The sequence below is a fragment of the Lithobates pipiens genome, unplaced genomic scaffold, assembly GCF_037356315.1.
Source record: "Lithobates pipiens isolate NorthernLeopardFrog02 unplaced genomic scaffold, aLitPip1_a1.2 Scaffold_8, whole genome shotgun sequence".
Taxonomy (NCBI): domain Eukaryota; kingdom Metazoa; phylum Chordata; class Amphibia; order Anura; family Ranidae; genus Lithobates; species Lithobates pipiens.
In genome coordinates this window covers 532,887,162-532,901,902 of record NW_027507903.1, presented here as the reverse complement: position 1 = coordinate 532,901,902, position 14,741 = coordinate 532,887,162, and the positions used below count along the sequence as shown (strand labels likewise).

The 14,741-nt window shown below is 41.3% G+C and overlaps 12 non-coding genes across 12 annotated transcripts; all 12 read left to right on the top strand.

Moving 5' to 3' along the window:
• The first annotated feature begins 1,447 nt into the window (after positions 1 to 1,447).
• TRNAR-CCU (transfer RNA arginine (anticodon CCU)) lies at positions 1,448 to 1,520 on the top strand. The gene has a single exon. It is a non-coding gene; the product is annotated as a tRNA-Arg (tRNA).
• Positions 1,521 to 3,111: 1,591 nt separating this feature from the next.
• Positions 3,112 to 3,184, top strand: TRNAR-CCU (transfer RNA arginine (anticodon CCU)). Its single transcript has one exon. It is a non-coding gene; the product is annotated as a tRNA-Arg (tRNA).
• Positions 3,185 to 4,777: 1,593 nt separating this feature from the next.
• TRNAR-CCU (transfer RNA arginine (anticodon CCU)) lies at positions 4,778 to 4,850 on the top strand. Its single transcript has one exon. It is a non-coding gene; the product is annotated as a tRNA-Arg (tRNA).
• Positions 4,851 to 6,442: 1,592 nt separating this feature from the next.
• Positions 6,443 to 6,515, top strand: TRNAR-CCU (transfer RNA arginine (anticodon CCU)). The gene has a single exon. It is a non-coding gene; the product is annotated as a tRNA-Arg (tRNA).
• Positions 6,516 to 7,597: 1,082 nt separating this feature from the next.
• On the top strand, positions 7,598 to 7,690 carry TRNAI-UAU (transfer RNA isoleucine (anticodon UAU)). The gene is given in 2 exon segments: positions 7,598 to 7,635; positions 7,655 to 7,690. It is a non-coding gene; the product is annotated as a tRNA-Ile (tRNA).
• Positions 7,691 to 8,106: 416 nt separating this feature from the next.
• Positions 8,107 to 8,179, top strand: TRNAR-CCU (transfer RNA arginine (anticodon CCU)). The gene has a single exon. It is a non-coding gene; the product is annotated as a tRNA-Arg (tRNA).
• A 1,081-nt stretch (positions 8,180 to 9,260) lies between these two features.
• TRNAI-UAU (transfer RNA isoleucine (anticodon UAU)) lies at positions 9,261 to 9,353 on the top strand. The gene is given in 2 exon segments: positions 9,261 to 9,298; positions 9,318 to 9,353. It is a non-coding gene; the product is annotated as a tRNA-Ile (tRNA).
• A 416-nt stretch (positions 9,354 to 9,769) lies between these two features.
• TRNAR-CCU (transfer RNA arginine (anticodon CCU)) lies at positions 9,770 to 9,842 on the top strand. The gene has a single exon. It is a non-coding gene; the product is annotated as a tRNA-Arg (tRNA).
• Positions 9,843 to 11,434: 1,592 nt separating this feature from the next.
• Positions 11,435 to 11,507, top strand: TRNAR-CCU (transfer RNA arginine (anticodon CCU)). Its single transcript has one exon. It is a non-coding gene; the product is annotated as a tRNA-Arg (tRNA).
• A 1,082-nt stretch (positions 11,508 to 12,589) lies between these two features.
• TRNAI-UAU (transfer RNA isoleucine (anticodon UAU)) lies at positions 12,590 to 12,682 on the top strand. Its single transcript is given in 2 exon segments — positions 12,590 to 12,627; positions 12,647 to 12,682. It is a non-coding gene; the product is annotated as a tRNA-Ile (tRNA).
• Positions 12,683 to 13,098: 416 nt separating this feature from the next.
• On the top strand, positions 13,099 to 13,172 carry TRNAR-CCU (transfer RNA arginine (anticodon CCU)). Its single transcript has one exon. It is a non-coding gene; the product is annotated as a tRNA-Arg (tRNA).
• Positions 13,173 to 14,254: 1,082 nt separating this feature from the next.
• Positions 14,255 to 14,347, top strand: TRNAI-UAU (transfer RNA isoleucine (anticodon UAU)). The gene is given in 2 exon segments: positions 14,255 to 14,292; positions 14,312 to 14,347. It is a non-coding gene; the product is annotated as a tRNA-Ile (tRNA).
• Positions 14,348 to 14,741: the final 394 nt, after the last annotated feature.

The window sequence follows — 14,741 nt, the reverse complement described above, 5'->3', positions numbered from 1 at the left end:
TGAATGGAAACTTCTGCAAGATGGCTACAAGTCCTCTTGTCCAAAACCAAATCTCCTGCAATGTTTCTGCCAAACAATATGTTCAACTCCCCACAAAGGAAACGCTGCTTTTATTAGGAAAGAGCTTTGCATTTTCTCCGACATTCTCCAGACATCCCATTGTGGCATGCAAATCCGGTGGCCTAAAATCTTCAAGCAAAAAAGCCACCCTGACAAGTATCGTTGGTAAGCTTAATTTGCAGGAAGGCATTTTATGTCCTTGTTGTGCCAGTTTCAGAAATGTTTTTCCTGATGTATCAACATGTATACGAATAGCAATCAGAATCGCTCCTTAGAGGTGTGCTTCCTTTGCTTCATATGACATGGTGTTGTTGCATTTGTTGAGATTCACACTGATAGCCACTGCTTTGGGACACATTCAGAAGTCTTCTTGCCGCAAGCAGTCAGAAATAGAATCTGACGTGGATCGGCAGATTTTCTGAAAAATAGAGCATCAAAATGCTCAACACAGTTGCTGGATAGTGGCATTTCAAATGTATTAACAACTCTTGTGTTTTATCTGGGTTTACCCACAAACGGACCTTGATCCAAAGGTACTTGGTATTACCTGCCACTTCTTGCTTTACAGTGGATATTTAGTAACTTTTCAAACATGCATGAATATATCCCTAACACGTCACGATAGCAGTTGCAATATCATTTTTTCTTTCAAAAAAGTTCTACTTTTATTTTTTAAATACTGTCCTTGAGCTCCAGTCAAGTGGATTTGGCGGTGTTTTTTTTTTTTCTAGGAGTACTTATATGCTACCATTTCTTGCTATGAGAGAAAAAATATTCTCTTTTGTCTGGGATAAGCACGATTTTAGGTTTCGGATCACTTGAAGGCCTATTTGAAACCAAGGAGACATGGGTGATGGATTTCCGTGATGGCTTCTGTGCTCCAGTGGCGCAATCGGTCAGCGCGCGGTACTTATATGGCAGTATCTGTTGAGCAATGCCGAGGTTGTGCGTTCGAGCCTCACCTGCAGCATGCAGTTTCTTGCTTTTTGCCTTTATTCATGGAAAATGTAATCTGCACTTGCACCCTATGGCCTGAGAACTTTACAACAGGGCAATAAGCGCCCAAAGAAACTCAAGGTTCTTTCCTCAAGGGTGCTTGAATGAGCTGTCTTTCTGTTACACTGACCACATTCTTTAAATTGTGGACCAGAACAGATAAAGAAAATGTGCGCCTTCTACTTGATGAAAAGAGGTGTGGAGAGCTGCGACATGGCTTTTCTCTTTCAGAAAACTCATTCTTCTGACTTTGTAGCTCAAACCGCTTGCAATTCTGTAGCTAGTTTACAAGGGAAAATAAAAACAAAGATTTTGCCACCCTTACCTTGTAAAGTAAGAGAACGGATGCCTTCTGAAAGAAAAAAAAAGTCTTTGCTGTCATCTAGCGAAAGCCCCAGTGGCCTAATGGATAAGGCACTGGCCTCCTAAGCCAGGGATTGTGGGTTCGAGTCCCATCTGGGGTGTTTGAGATCTTGCTTGACTCTTTCAAGTCACATCTAAAGCAAGGCTTTAGAATAAAACCTTTAGGAGTTCCCTTTCCTGTTGCCTTAATTAATATGCGTGCCTTCTCCTAGTAGAACTCAGATTAGTTCAGCAGCATGCTATCAACTGAATGGAAACTTCTGCAAGATGGCTACAAGTCCTCTTGTCCAAAACCAAATCTCCTGCAATGTTTCTGCCAAACAATATGTTCAACTCCCCACAAAGGAAACGCTGCTTTTATTAGGAAAGAGCTTTGCATTTTCTCCGACATTCTCCAGACATCCCATTGTGGCATGCAAATCCGGTGGCCTAAAATCTTCAAGCAAAAAAGCCACCCTGACAAGTATCGTTGGTAAGCTTAATTTGCAGGAAGGCATTTTATGTCCTTGTTGTGCCAGTTTCAGAAATGTTTTTCCTGATGTATCAACATGTATACGAATAGCAATCAGAATCGCTCCTTAGAGGTGTGCTTCCTTTGCTTCATATGACATGGTGTTGTTGCATTTGTTGAGATTCACACTGATAGCCACTGCTTTGGGACATATTCAGAAGTCTTCTTGCCGCAAGCAGTCAGAAATAGAATCTGACGTGGATCGGCAGATTTTCTGAAAAATAGAGCATCAAAATGCTCAACACAGTTGCTGGATAGTGGCATTTCAAATGTATTAACAACTCTTGTGTTTTATCTGGGTTTACCCACAAACGGACCTTGATCCAAAGGTACTTGGTATTACCTGCCACTTCTTGCTTTACAGTGGATATTTAGTAACTTTTCAAACATGCATGAATATATCCCTAACACGTCACGATAGCAGTTGCAATATCATTTTTTCTTTCAAAAAAGTTCTACTTTTATTTTTTAAATACTGTCCTTGAGCTCCAGTCAAGTGGATTTGGCGGTGTTTTTTTTTTTCTAGGAGTACTTATATGCTATCATTTCTTGCTATGAGAGAAAAAATATTCTCTTTTGTCTGGGATAAGCACGATTTTAGGTTTCGGATCACTTGAAGGCCTATTTGAAACCAAGGAGACATGGGTGATGGATTTCCGTGATGGCTTCTGTCCTCCAGTGGCGCAATCGGTCAGCGCGCGGTACTTATATGGCAGTATCTGTTGAGCAATGCCGAGGTTGTGAGTTCGAGCCTCACCTGGAGCATGCAGTTTCTTGCTTTTTGCCTTTATTCATGGAAAATGTAATCTGCACTTGCACCCTATGGCCTGAGAACTTTACAACAGGGCAATAAGCGCCCAAAGAAACTCAAGGTTCTTTCCTCAAGGGTGCTTGAATGAGCTGTCTTTCTGTTACACTGACCACATTCTTTAAATTGTGGACCAGAACAGATAAAGAAAATGTGCGCCTTCTACTTGATGAAAAGAGGTGTGGAGAGCTGCGACATGGCTTTTCTCTTTCAGAAAACTCATTCTTCTGACTTTGTAGCTCAAACCGCTTGCAATTCTGTAGCAAGTTTACAAGGGAAAATAAAAACAAAGATTTTGCCACCCTTACCTTGTAAAGAAAGAGAACGGATGCCTTCTGAAAGAAAAAAAAGTCTTTGCTGTCATCTCGCGAAAGCCCCAGTGGCCTAATTGATAAGGCACTGGCCTCCTAAGCCAGGGATTGTGGGTTCGAGTCCCATCTGGGGTGTTTGAGATCTTGCTTGACTCTTTCAAGTCACATCTAAAGCAAGGCTTTAGAATAAAACCTTTAGGAGTTCCCTTTCCTGTTGCCTTAATTAATATGCATGCCTTCTCCTAGTAGAACTCAGATTAGTTCAGCAGCATGCTATCAACTGAATGGAAACTTCTGCAAGATGGCTACAAGTCCTCTTGTCCAAAACCAAATCTCCTGCAATGTTTCTGCCAAACAATATGTTCAACTCCCCACAAAGGAAACGCTGCTTTTATTAGGAAAGAGCTTTGCATTTTCTCCGACATTCTCCAGACATCCCATTGTGGCATGCAAATCCGGTGGCCTAAAATCTTCAAGCAAAAAAGCCACCCTGACAAGTATCGTTGGTAAGCTTAATTTGCAGGAAGGCATTTTATGTCCTTGTTGTGCCAGTTTCAGAAATGTTTTTCCTGATGTATCAACATGTATACGAATAGCAATCAGAATCGCTCCTTAGAGGTGTGCTTCCTTTGCTTCATATGACATGGTGTTGTTGCATTTGTTGAGATTCACACTGATAGCCACTGCTTTGGGACACATTCAGAAGTCTTCTTGCCGCAAGCAGTCAGAAATAGAATCTGACGTGGATCGGCAGATTTTCTGAAAAATAGAGCATCAAAATGCTCAACACAGTTGCTGGATAGTGGCATTTCAAATGTATTAACAACTCTTGTGTTTTATCTGGGTTTACCCACAAACGGACCTTGATCCAAAGGTACTTGGTATTACCTGCCACTTCTTGCTTTACAGTGGATATTTAGTAACTTTTCAAACATGCATGAATATATCCCTAACACGTCACGATAGCAGTTGCAATATCATTTTTTCTTTCAAAAAAGTTCTACTTTTATTTTTTAAATACTGTCCTTGAGCTCCAGTCAAGTGGATTTGGCGGTGTTTTTTTTTTTTCTAGGAGTACTTATATGCTACCATTTCTTGCTATGAGAGAAAAAATATTCTCTTTTGTCTGGGATAAGCACGATTTTAGGTTTCGGATCACTTGAAGGCCTATTTGAAACCAAGGAGACATGGGTGATGGATTTCCGTGATGGCTTCTGTGCTCCAGTGGCGCAATCGGTCAGCGCGCGGTACTTATATGGCAGTATCTGTTGAGCAATGCCGAGGTTGTGCGTTCGAGCCTCACCTGCAGCATGCAGTTTCTTGCTTTTTGCCTTTATTCATGGAAAATGTAATCTGCACTTGCACCCTATGGCCTGAGAACTTTACAACAGGGCAATAAGCGCCCAAAGAAACTCAAGGTTCTTTCCTCAAGGGTGCTTGAATGAGCTGTCTTTCTGTTACACTGACCACATTCTTTAAATTGTGGACCAGAACAGATAAAGAAAATGTGCGCCTTCTACTTGATGAAAAGAGGTGTGGAGAGCTGCGACATGGCTTTTCTCTTTCAGAAAACTCATTCTTCTGACTTTGTAGCTCAAACCGCTTGCAATTCTGTAGCTAGTTTACAAGGGAAAATAAAAACAAAGATTTTGCCACCCTTACCTTGTAAAGTAAGAGAACGGATGCCTTCTGAAAGAAAAAAAAAGTCTTTGCTGTCATCTAGCGAAAGCCCCAGTGGCCTAATGGATAAGGCACTGGCCTCCTAAGCCAGGGATTGTGGGTTCGAGTCCCATCTGGGGTGTTTGAGATCTTGCTTGACTCTTTCAAGTCACATCTAAAGCAAGGCTTTAGAATAAAACCTTTAGGAGTTCCCTTTCCTGTTGCCTTAATTAATATGCGTGTCTTCTCCTAGTAGAACTCAGATTAGTTCAGCAGCATGCTATCAACTGAATGGAAACTTCTGCAAGATGGCTACAAGTCCTCTTGTCCAAAACCAAATCTCCTGCAATGTTTCTGCCAAACAATATGTTCAACTCCCCACAAAGGAAACGCTGCTTTTATTAGGAAAGAGCTTTGCATTTTCTCCGACATTCTCCAGACATCCCATTGTGGCATGCAAATCCGGTGGCCTAAAATCTTCAAGCAAAAAAGCCACCCTGACAAGTATCGTTGGTAAGCTTAATTTGCAGGAAGGCATTTTATGTCCTTGTTGTGCCAGTTTCAGAAATGTTTTTCCTGATGTATCAACATGTATACGAATAGCAATCAGAATCGCTCCTTAGAGGTGTGCTTCCTTTGCTTCATATGACATGGTGTTGTTGCATTTGTTGAGATTCACACTGATAGCCACTGCTTTGGGACACATTCAGAAGTCTTCTTGCCGCAAGCAGTCAGAAATAGAATCTGACGTGGATCGGCAGATTTTCTGAAAAATAGAGCATCAAAATGCTCAACACAGTTGCTGGATAGTGGCATTTCAAATGTATTAACAACTCTTGTGTTTTATCTGGGTTTACCCACAAACGGACCTTGATCCAAAGGTACTTGGTATTACCTGCCACTTCTTGCTTTACAGTGGATATTTAGTAACTTTTCAAACATGCATGAATATATCCCTAACACGTCACGATAGCAGTTGCAATATCATTTTTTCTTTCAAAAAAGTTCTACTTTTATTTTTTAAATACTGTCCTTGAGCTCCAGTCAAGTGGATTTGGCGGTGTTTTTTTTTTTCTAGGAGTACTTATATGCTACCATTTCTTGCTATGAGAGAAAAAATATTCTCTTTTGTCTGGGATAAGCACGATTTTAGGTTTCGGATCACTTGAAGGCCTATTTGAAACCAAGGAGACATGGGTGATGGATTTCCGTGATGGCTTCTGTCCTCCAGTGGCGCAATCGGTCAGCGCGCGGTACTTATATGGCAGTATCTGTTGAGCAATGCCGAGGTTGTGAGTTCGAGCCTCACCTGGAGCATGCAGTTTCTTGCTTTTTGCCTTTATTCATGGAAAATGTAATCTGCACTTGCACCCTATGGCCTGAGAACTTTACAACAGGGCAATAAGCGCCCAAAGAAACTCAAGGTTCTTTCCTCAAGGGTGCTTGAATGAGCTGTCTTTCTGTTACACTGACCACATTCTTTAAATTGTGGACCAGAACAGATAAAGAAAATGTGCGCCTTCTACTTGATGAAAAGAGGTGTGGAGAGCTGCGACATGGCTTTTCTCTTTCAGAAAACTCATTCTTCTGACTTTGTAGCTCAAACCGCTTGCAATTCTGTAGCAAGTTTACAAGGGAAAATAAAAACAAAGATTTTGCCACCCTTACCTTGTAAAGTAAGAGAACGGATGCCTTCTGAAAGAAAAAAAAAGTCTTTGCTGTCATCTAGCGAAAGCCCCAGTGGCCTAATGGATAAGGCACTGGCCTCCTAAGCCAGGGATTGTGGGTTCGAGTCCCATCTGGGGTGTTTGAGATCTTGCTTGACTCTTTCAAGTCACATCTAAAGCAAGGCTTTAGAATAAAACCTTTAGGAGTTCCCTTTCCTGTTGCCTTAATTAATATGCGTGCCTTCTCCTAGTAGAACTCAGATTAGTTCAGCAGCATGCTATCAACTGAATGGAAACTTCTGCAAGATGGCTACAAGTCCTCTTGTCCAAAACCAAATCTCCTGCAATGTTTCTGCCAAACAATATGTTCAACTCCCCACAAAGGAAACGCTGCTTTTATTAGGAAAGAGCTTTGCATTTTCTCCGACATTCTCCAGACATCCCATTGTGGCATGCAAATCCGGTGGCCTAAAATCTTCAAGCAAAAAAGCCACCCTGACAAGTATCGTTGGTAAGCTTAATTTGCAGGAAGGCATTTTATGTCCTTGTTGTGCCAGTTTCAGAAATGTTTTTCCTGATGTATCAACATGTATACGAATAGCAATCAGAATCGCTCCTTAGAGGTGTGCTTCCTTTGCTTCATATGACATGGTGTTGTTGCATTTGTTGAGATTCACACTGATAGCCACTGCTTTGGGACACATTCAGAAGTCTTCTTGCCGCAAGCAGTCAGAAATAGAATCTGACGTGGATCGGCAGATTTTCTGAAAAATAGAGCATCAAAATGCTCAACACAGTTGCTGGATAGTGGCATTTCAAATGTATTAACAACTCTTGTGTTTTATCTGGGTTTACCCACAAACGGACCTTGATCCAAAGGTACTTGGTATTACCTGCCACTTCTTGCTTTACAGTGGATATTTAGTAACTTTTCAAACATGCATGAATATATCCCTAACACGTCACGATAGCAGTTGCAATATCATTTTTTCTTTCAAAAAAGTTCTACTTTTATTTTTTAAATACTGTCCTTGAGCTCCAGTCAAGTGGATTTGGCGGTGTTTTTTTTTTTCTAGGAGTACTTATATGCTACCATTTCTTGCTATGAGAGAAAAAATATTCTCTTTTGTCTGGGATAAGCACGATTTTAGGTTTCGGATCACTTGAAGGCCTATTTGAAACCAAGGAGACATGGGTGATGGATTTCCGTGATGGCTTCTGTGCTCCAGTGGCGCAATCGGTCAGCGCGCGGTACTTATATGGCAGTATCTGTTGAGCAATGCCGAGGTTGTGAGTTCGAGCCTCACCTGGAGCATGCAGTTTCTTGCTTTTTGCCTTTATTCATGGAAAATGTAATCTGCACTTGCACCCTATGGCCTGAGAACTTTACAACAGGGCAATAAGCGCCCAAAGAAACTCAAGGTTCTTTCCTCAAGGGTGCTTGAATGAGCTGTCTTTCTGTTACACTGACCACATTCTTTAAATTGTGGACCAGAACAGATAAAGAAAATGTGCGCCTTCTACTTGATGAAAAGAGGTGTGGAGAGCTGCGACATGGCTTTTCTCTTTCAGAAAACTCATTCTTCTGACTTTGTAGCTCAAACCGCTTGCAATTCTGTAGCAAGTTTACAAGGGAAAATAAAAACAAAGATTTTGCCACCCTTACCTTGTAAAGTAAGAGAACGGATGCCTTCTGAAAGAAAAAAAAGTCTTTGCTGTCATCTCGCGAAAGCCCCAGTGGCCTAATGGATAAGGCACTGGCCTCCTAAGCCAGGGATTGTGGGTTCGAGTCCCATCTGGGGTGTTTGAGATCTTGCTTGACTCTTTCAAGTCACATCTAAAGCAAGGCTTTAGAATAAAACCTTTAGGAGTTCCCTTTCCTGTTGCCTTAATTAATATGCATGCCTTCTCCTAGTAGAACTCAGATTAGTTCAGCAGCATGCTATCAACTGAATGGAAACTTCTGCAAGATGGCTACAAGTCCTCTTGTCCAAAACCAAATCTCCTGCAATGTTTCTGCCAAACAATATGTTCAACTCCCCACAAAGGAAACGCTGCTTTTATTAGGAAAGAGCTTTGCATTTTCTCCGACATTCTCCAGACATCCCATTGTGGCATGCAAATCCGGTGGCCTAAAATCTTCAAGCAAAAAAGCCACCCTGACAAGTATCGTTGGTAAGCTTAATTTGCAGGAAGGCATTTTATGTCCTTGTTGTGCCAGTTTCATAAATGTTTTTCCTGATGTATCAACATGTATACGAATAGCAATCAGAATCGCTCCTTAGAGGTGTGCTTCCTTTGCTTCATATGACATGGTGTTGTTGCATTTGTTGAGATTCACACTGATAGCCACTGCTTTGGGACACATTCAGAAGTCTTCTTGCCGCAAGCAGTCAGAAATAGAATCTGACGTGGATCGGCAGATTTTCTGAAAAATAGAGCATCAAAATGCTCAACACAGTTGCTGGATAGTGGCATTTCAAATGTATTAACAACTCTTGTGTTTTATCTGGGTTTACCCACAAACGGACCTTGATCCAAAGGTACTTGGTATTACCTGCCACTTCTTGCTTTACAGTGGATATTTAGTAACTTTTCAAACATGCATGAATATATCCCTAACACGTCACGATAGCAGTTGCAATATCATTTTTTCTTTCAAAAAAGTTCTACTTTTATTTTTTAAATACTGTCCTTGAGCTCCAGTCAAGTGGATTTGGCGGTGTTTTTTTTTTCTAGGAGTACTTATATGCTACCATTTCTTGCTATGAGAGAAAAAATATTCTCTTTTGTCTGGGATAAGCACGATTTTAGGTTTCGGATCACTTGAAGGCCTATTTGAAACCAAGGAGACATGGGTGATGGATTTCCGTGATGGCTTCTGTGCTCCAGTGGCGCAATCGGTCAGCGCGCGGTACTTATATGGCAGTATCTGTTGAGCAATGCCGAGGTTGTGAGTTCGAGCCTCACCTGGAGCATGCAGTTTCTTGCTTTTTGCCTTTATTCATGGAAAATGTAATCTGCACTTGCACCCTATGGCCTGAGAACTTTACAACAGGGCAATAAGCGCCCAAAGAAACTCAAGGTTCTTTCCTCAAGGGTGCTTGAATGAGCTGTCTTTCTGTTACACTGACCACATTCTTTAAATTGTGGACCAGAACAGATAAAGAAAATGTGCGCCTTCTACTTGATGAAAAGAGGTGTGGAGAGCTGCGACATGGCTTTTCTCTTTCAGAAAACTCATTCTTCTGACTTTGTAGCTCAAACCGCTTGCAATTCTGTAGCAAGTTTACAAGGGAAAATAAAAACAAAGATTTTGCCACCCTTACCTTGTAAAGTAAGAGAACGGATGCCTTCTGAAAGAAAAAAAAGTCTTTGCTGTCATCTCGCGAAAGCCCCAGTGGCCTAATGGATAAGGCACTGGCCTCCTAAGCCAGGGATTGTGGGTTCGAGTCCCATCTGGGGTGTTTGAGATCTTGCTTGACTCTTTCAAGTCACATCTAAAGCAAGGCTTTAGAATAAAACCTTTAGGAGTTCCCTTTCCTGTTGCCTTAATTAATATGCATGCCTTCTCCTAGTAGAACTCAGATTAGTTCAGCAGCATGCTATCAACTGAATGGAAACTTCTGCAAGATGGCTACAAGTCCTCTTGTCCAAAACCAAATCTCCTGCAATGTTTCTGCCAAACAATATGTTCAACTCCCCACAAAGGAAACGCTGCTTTTATTAGGAAAGAGCTTTGCATTTTCTCCGACATTCTCCAGACATCCCATTGTGGCATGCAAATCCGGTGGCCTAAAATCTTCAAGCAAAAAAGCCACCCTGACAAGTATCGTTGGTAAGCTTAATTTGCAGGAAGGCATTTTATGTCCTTGTTGTGCCAGTTTCATAAATGTTTTTCCTGATGTATCAACATGTATACGAATAGCAATCAGAATCGCTCCTTAGAGGTGTGCTTCCTTTGCTTCATATGACATGGTGTTGTTGCATTTGTTGAGATTCACACTGATAGCCACTGCTTTGGGACACATTCAGAAGTCTTCTTGCCGCAAGCAGTCAGAAATAGAATCTGACGTGGATCGGCAGATTTTCTGAAAAATAGAGCATCAAAATGCTCAACACAGTTGCTGGATAGTGGCATTTCAAATGTATTAACAACTCTTGTGTTTTATCTGGGTTTACCCACAAACGGACCTTGATCCAAAGGTACTTGGTATTACCTGCCACTTCTTGCTTTACAGTGGATATTTAGTAACTTTTCAAACATGCATGAATATATCCCTAACACGTCACGATAGCAGTTGCAATATCATTTTTTCTTTCAAAAAAGTTCTACTTTTATTTTTTAAATACTGTCCTTGAGCTCCAGTCAAGTGGATTTGGCGGTGTTTTTTTTTTTCTAGGAGTACTTATATGCTACCATTTCTTGCTATGAGAGAAAAAATATTCTCTTTTGTCTGGGATAAGCACGATTTTAGGTTTCGAATCACTTGAAGGCCTATTTGAAACCAAGGAGACATGGGTGATGGATTTCCGTGATGGCTTCTGTGCTCCAGTGGCGCAATCGGTCAGCGCGCGGTACTTATATGGCAGTATCTGTTGAGCAATGCCGAGGTTGTGCGTTCGAGCCTCACCTGCAGCATGCAGTTTCTTGCTTTTTGCCTTTATTCATGGAAAATGTAATCTGCACTTGCACCCTATGGCCTGAGAACTTTACAACAGGGCAATAAGCGCCCAAAGAAACTCAAGGTTCTTTCCTCAAGGGTGCTTGAATGAGCTGTCTTTCTGTTACACTGACCACATTCTTTAAATTGTGGACCAGAACAGATAAAGAAAATGTGCGCCTTCTACTTGATGAAAAGAGGTGTGGAGAGCTGCGACATGGCTTTTCTCTTTCAGAAAACTCATTCTTCTGACTTTGTAGCTCAAACCGCTTGCAATTCTGTAGCAAGTTTACAAGGGAAAATAAAAACAAAGATTTTGCCACCCTTACCTTGTAAAGTAAGAGAACGGATGCCTTCTGAAAGAAAAAAAAAGTCTTTGCTGTCATCTAGCGAAAGCCCCAGTGGCCTAATGGATAAGGCACAGGCCTCCTAAGCCAGGGATTGTGGGTTCGAGTCCCATCTGGGGTGTTTGAGATCTTGCTTGACTCTCTCAAGTCACATCTAAAGCAAGGCTTTAGAATAAAACCTTTAGGAGTTCCCTTTCCTGTTGCCTTAATTAATATGCATGCCTTCTCCTAGTAGAACTCAGATTAGTTCAGCAGCATGCTATCAACTGAATGGAAACTTCTGCAAGATGGCTACAAGTCCTCTTGTCCAAAACCAAATCTCCTGCAATGTTTCTGCCAAACAATATGTTCAACTCCCCACAAAGGAAACGCTGCTTTTATTAGGAAAGAGCTTTGCATTTTCTCCGACATTCTCCAGACATCCCATTGTGGCATGCAAATCCGGTGGCCTAAAATCTTCAAGCAAAAAAGCCACCCTGACAAGTATCGTTGGTAAGCTTAATTTGCAGGAAGGCATTTTATGTCCTTGTTGTGCCAGTTTCAGAAATGTTTTTCCTGATGTATCAACATGTATACGAATAGCAATCAGAATCGCTCCTTAGAGGTGTGCTTCCTTTGCTTCATATGACATGGTGTTGTTGCATTTGTTGAGATTCACACTGATAGCCACTGCTTTGGGACACATTCAGAAGTCTTCTTGCCGCAAGCAGTCAGAAATAGAATCTGACGTGGATCGGCAGATTTTCTGAAAAATAGAGCATCAAAATGCTCAACACAGTTGCTGGATAGTGGCATTTCAAATGTATTAACAACTCTTGTGTTTTATCTGGGTTTACCCACAAACGGACCTTGATCCAAAGGTACTTGGTATTACCTGCCACTTCTTGCTTTACAGTGGATATTTAGTAACTTTTCAAACATGCATGAATATATCCCTAACACGTCACGATAGCAGTTGCAATATCATTTTTTCTTTCAAAAAAGTTCTACTTTTATTTTTTAAATACTGTCCTTGAGCTCCAGTCAAGTGGATTTGGCGGTGTTTTTTTTTTTCTAGGAGTACTTATATGCTACCATTTCTTGCTATGAGAGAAAAAATATTCTCTTTTGTCTGGGATAAGCACGATTTTAGGTTTCGGATCACTTGAAGGCCTATTTGAAACCAAGGAGACATGGGTGATGGATTTCCGTGATGGCTTCTGTGCTCCAGTGGCGCAATCGGTCAGCGCGCGGTACTTATATGGCAGTATCTGTTGAGCAATGCCGAGGTTGTGAGTTCAAGCCTCACCTGGAGCATGCAGTTTCTTGCTTTTTGCCTTTATTCATGGAAAATGTAATCTGCACTTGCACCCTATGGCCTGAGAACTTTACAACAGGGCAATAAGCGCCCAAAGAAACTCAAGGTTCTTTCCTCAAGGGTGCTTGAATGAGCTGTCTTTCTGTTACACTGACCACATTCTTTAAATTGTGGACCAGAACAGATAAAGAAAATGTGCGCCTTCTACTTGATGAAAAGAGGTGTGGAGAGCTGCGACATGGCTTTTCTCTTTCAGAAAACTCATTCTTCTGACTTTGTAGCTCAAACCGCTTGCAATTCTGTAGCAAGTTTACAAGGGAAAATAAAAACAAAGATTTTGCCACCCTTACCTTGTAAAGTAAGAGAACGGATGCCTTCTGAAAGAAAAAAAAGTCTTTGCTGTCATCTAGCGAAAGCCCCAGTGGCCTAATGGATAAGGCACTGGCCTCCTAAGCCAGGGATTGTGTGGTTCGAGTCCCATCTGGGGTGTTTGAGATCTTGCTTGACTCTTTCAAGTCACATCTAAAGCAAGGCTTTAGAATAAAACCTTTAGGAGTTCCCTTTCCTGTTGCCTTAATTAATATGCGTGCCTTCTCCTAGTAGAACTCAGATTAGTTCAGCAGCATGCTATCAACTGAATGGAAACTTCTGCAAGATGGCTACAAGTCCTCTTGTCCAAAACCAAATCTCCTGCAATGTTTCTGCCAAACAATATGTTCAACTCCCCACAAAGGAAACGCTGCTTTTATTAGGAAAGAGCTTTGCATTTTCTCCGACATTCTCCAGACATCCCATTGTGGCATGCAAATCCGGTGGCCTAAAATCTTCAAGCAAAAAAGCCACCCTGACAAGTATCGTTGGTAAGCTTAATTTGCAGGAAGGCATTTTATGTCCTTGTTGTGCCAGTTTCAGAAATGTTTTTCCTGATGTATCAACATGTATACGAATAGCAATCAGAATCGCTCCTTAGAGGTGTGCTTCCTTTGCTTCATATGACATGGTGTTGTTGCATTTGTTGAGATTCACACTGATAGCCACTGCTTTGGGACACATTCAGAAGTCTTCTTGCCGCAAGCAGTCAGAAATAGAATCTGACGTGGATCGGCAGATTTTCTGAAAAATAGAGCATCAAAATGCTCAACACAGTTGCTGGATAGTGGCATTTCAAATGTATTAACAACTCTTGTGTTTTATCTGGGTTTACCCACAAACGGACCTTGATCCAAAGGTACTTGGTATTACCTGCCACTTCTTGCTTTACAGTGGATATTTAGTAACTTTTCAAACATGCATGAATATATCCCTAACACGTCACGATAGCAGTTGCAATATCATTTTTTCTTTCAAAAAAGTTCTACTTTTATTTTTTAAATACTGTCCTTGAGCTCCAGTCAAGTGGATTTGGCGGTGTTTTTTTTTTTCTAGGAGTACTTATATGCTACCATTTCTTGCTATGAGAGAAAAAATATTCTCTTTTGTCTGGGATAAGCACGATTTTAGGTTTCGGATCACTTGAAGGCCTATTTGAAACCAAGGAGACATGGGTGATGGATTTCCGTGATGGCTTCTGTGCTCCAGTGGCGCAATCGGTCAGCGCGCGGTACTTATATGGCAGTATCTGTTGAGCAATGCCGAGGTTGTGAGTTCGAGCCTCACCTGGAGCATGCAGTTTCTTGCTTTTTGCCTTTATTCATGGAAAATGTAATCTGCACTTGCACCCTATGGCCTGAGAACTTTACAACAGGGCAATAAGCGCCCAAAGAAACTCAAGGTTCTTTCCTCAAGGGTGCTTGAATGAGCTGTCTTTCTGTTACACTGACCACATTCTTTAAATTGTGGACCAGAACAGATAAAGAAAATGTGCGCCTTCTACTTGATGAAAAGAGGTGTGGAGAGCTGCGACATGGCTTTTCTCTTTCAGAAAACTCATTCTTCTGACTTTGTAGCTCAAACCGCTTGCAATTCTGTAGCAAGTTTACAAGGGAAAATAAAAACAAAGATTTTGCCACCCTTACCTTGTAAAGTAAGAGAACGGATGCCTTCTGAAAGAAAAAAAAG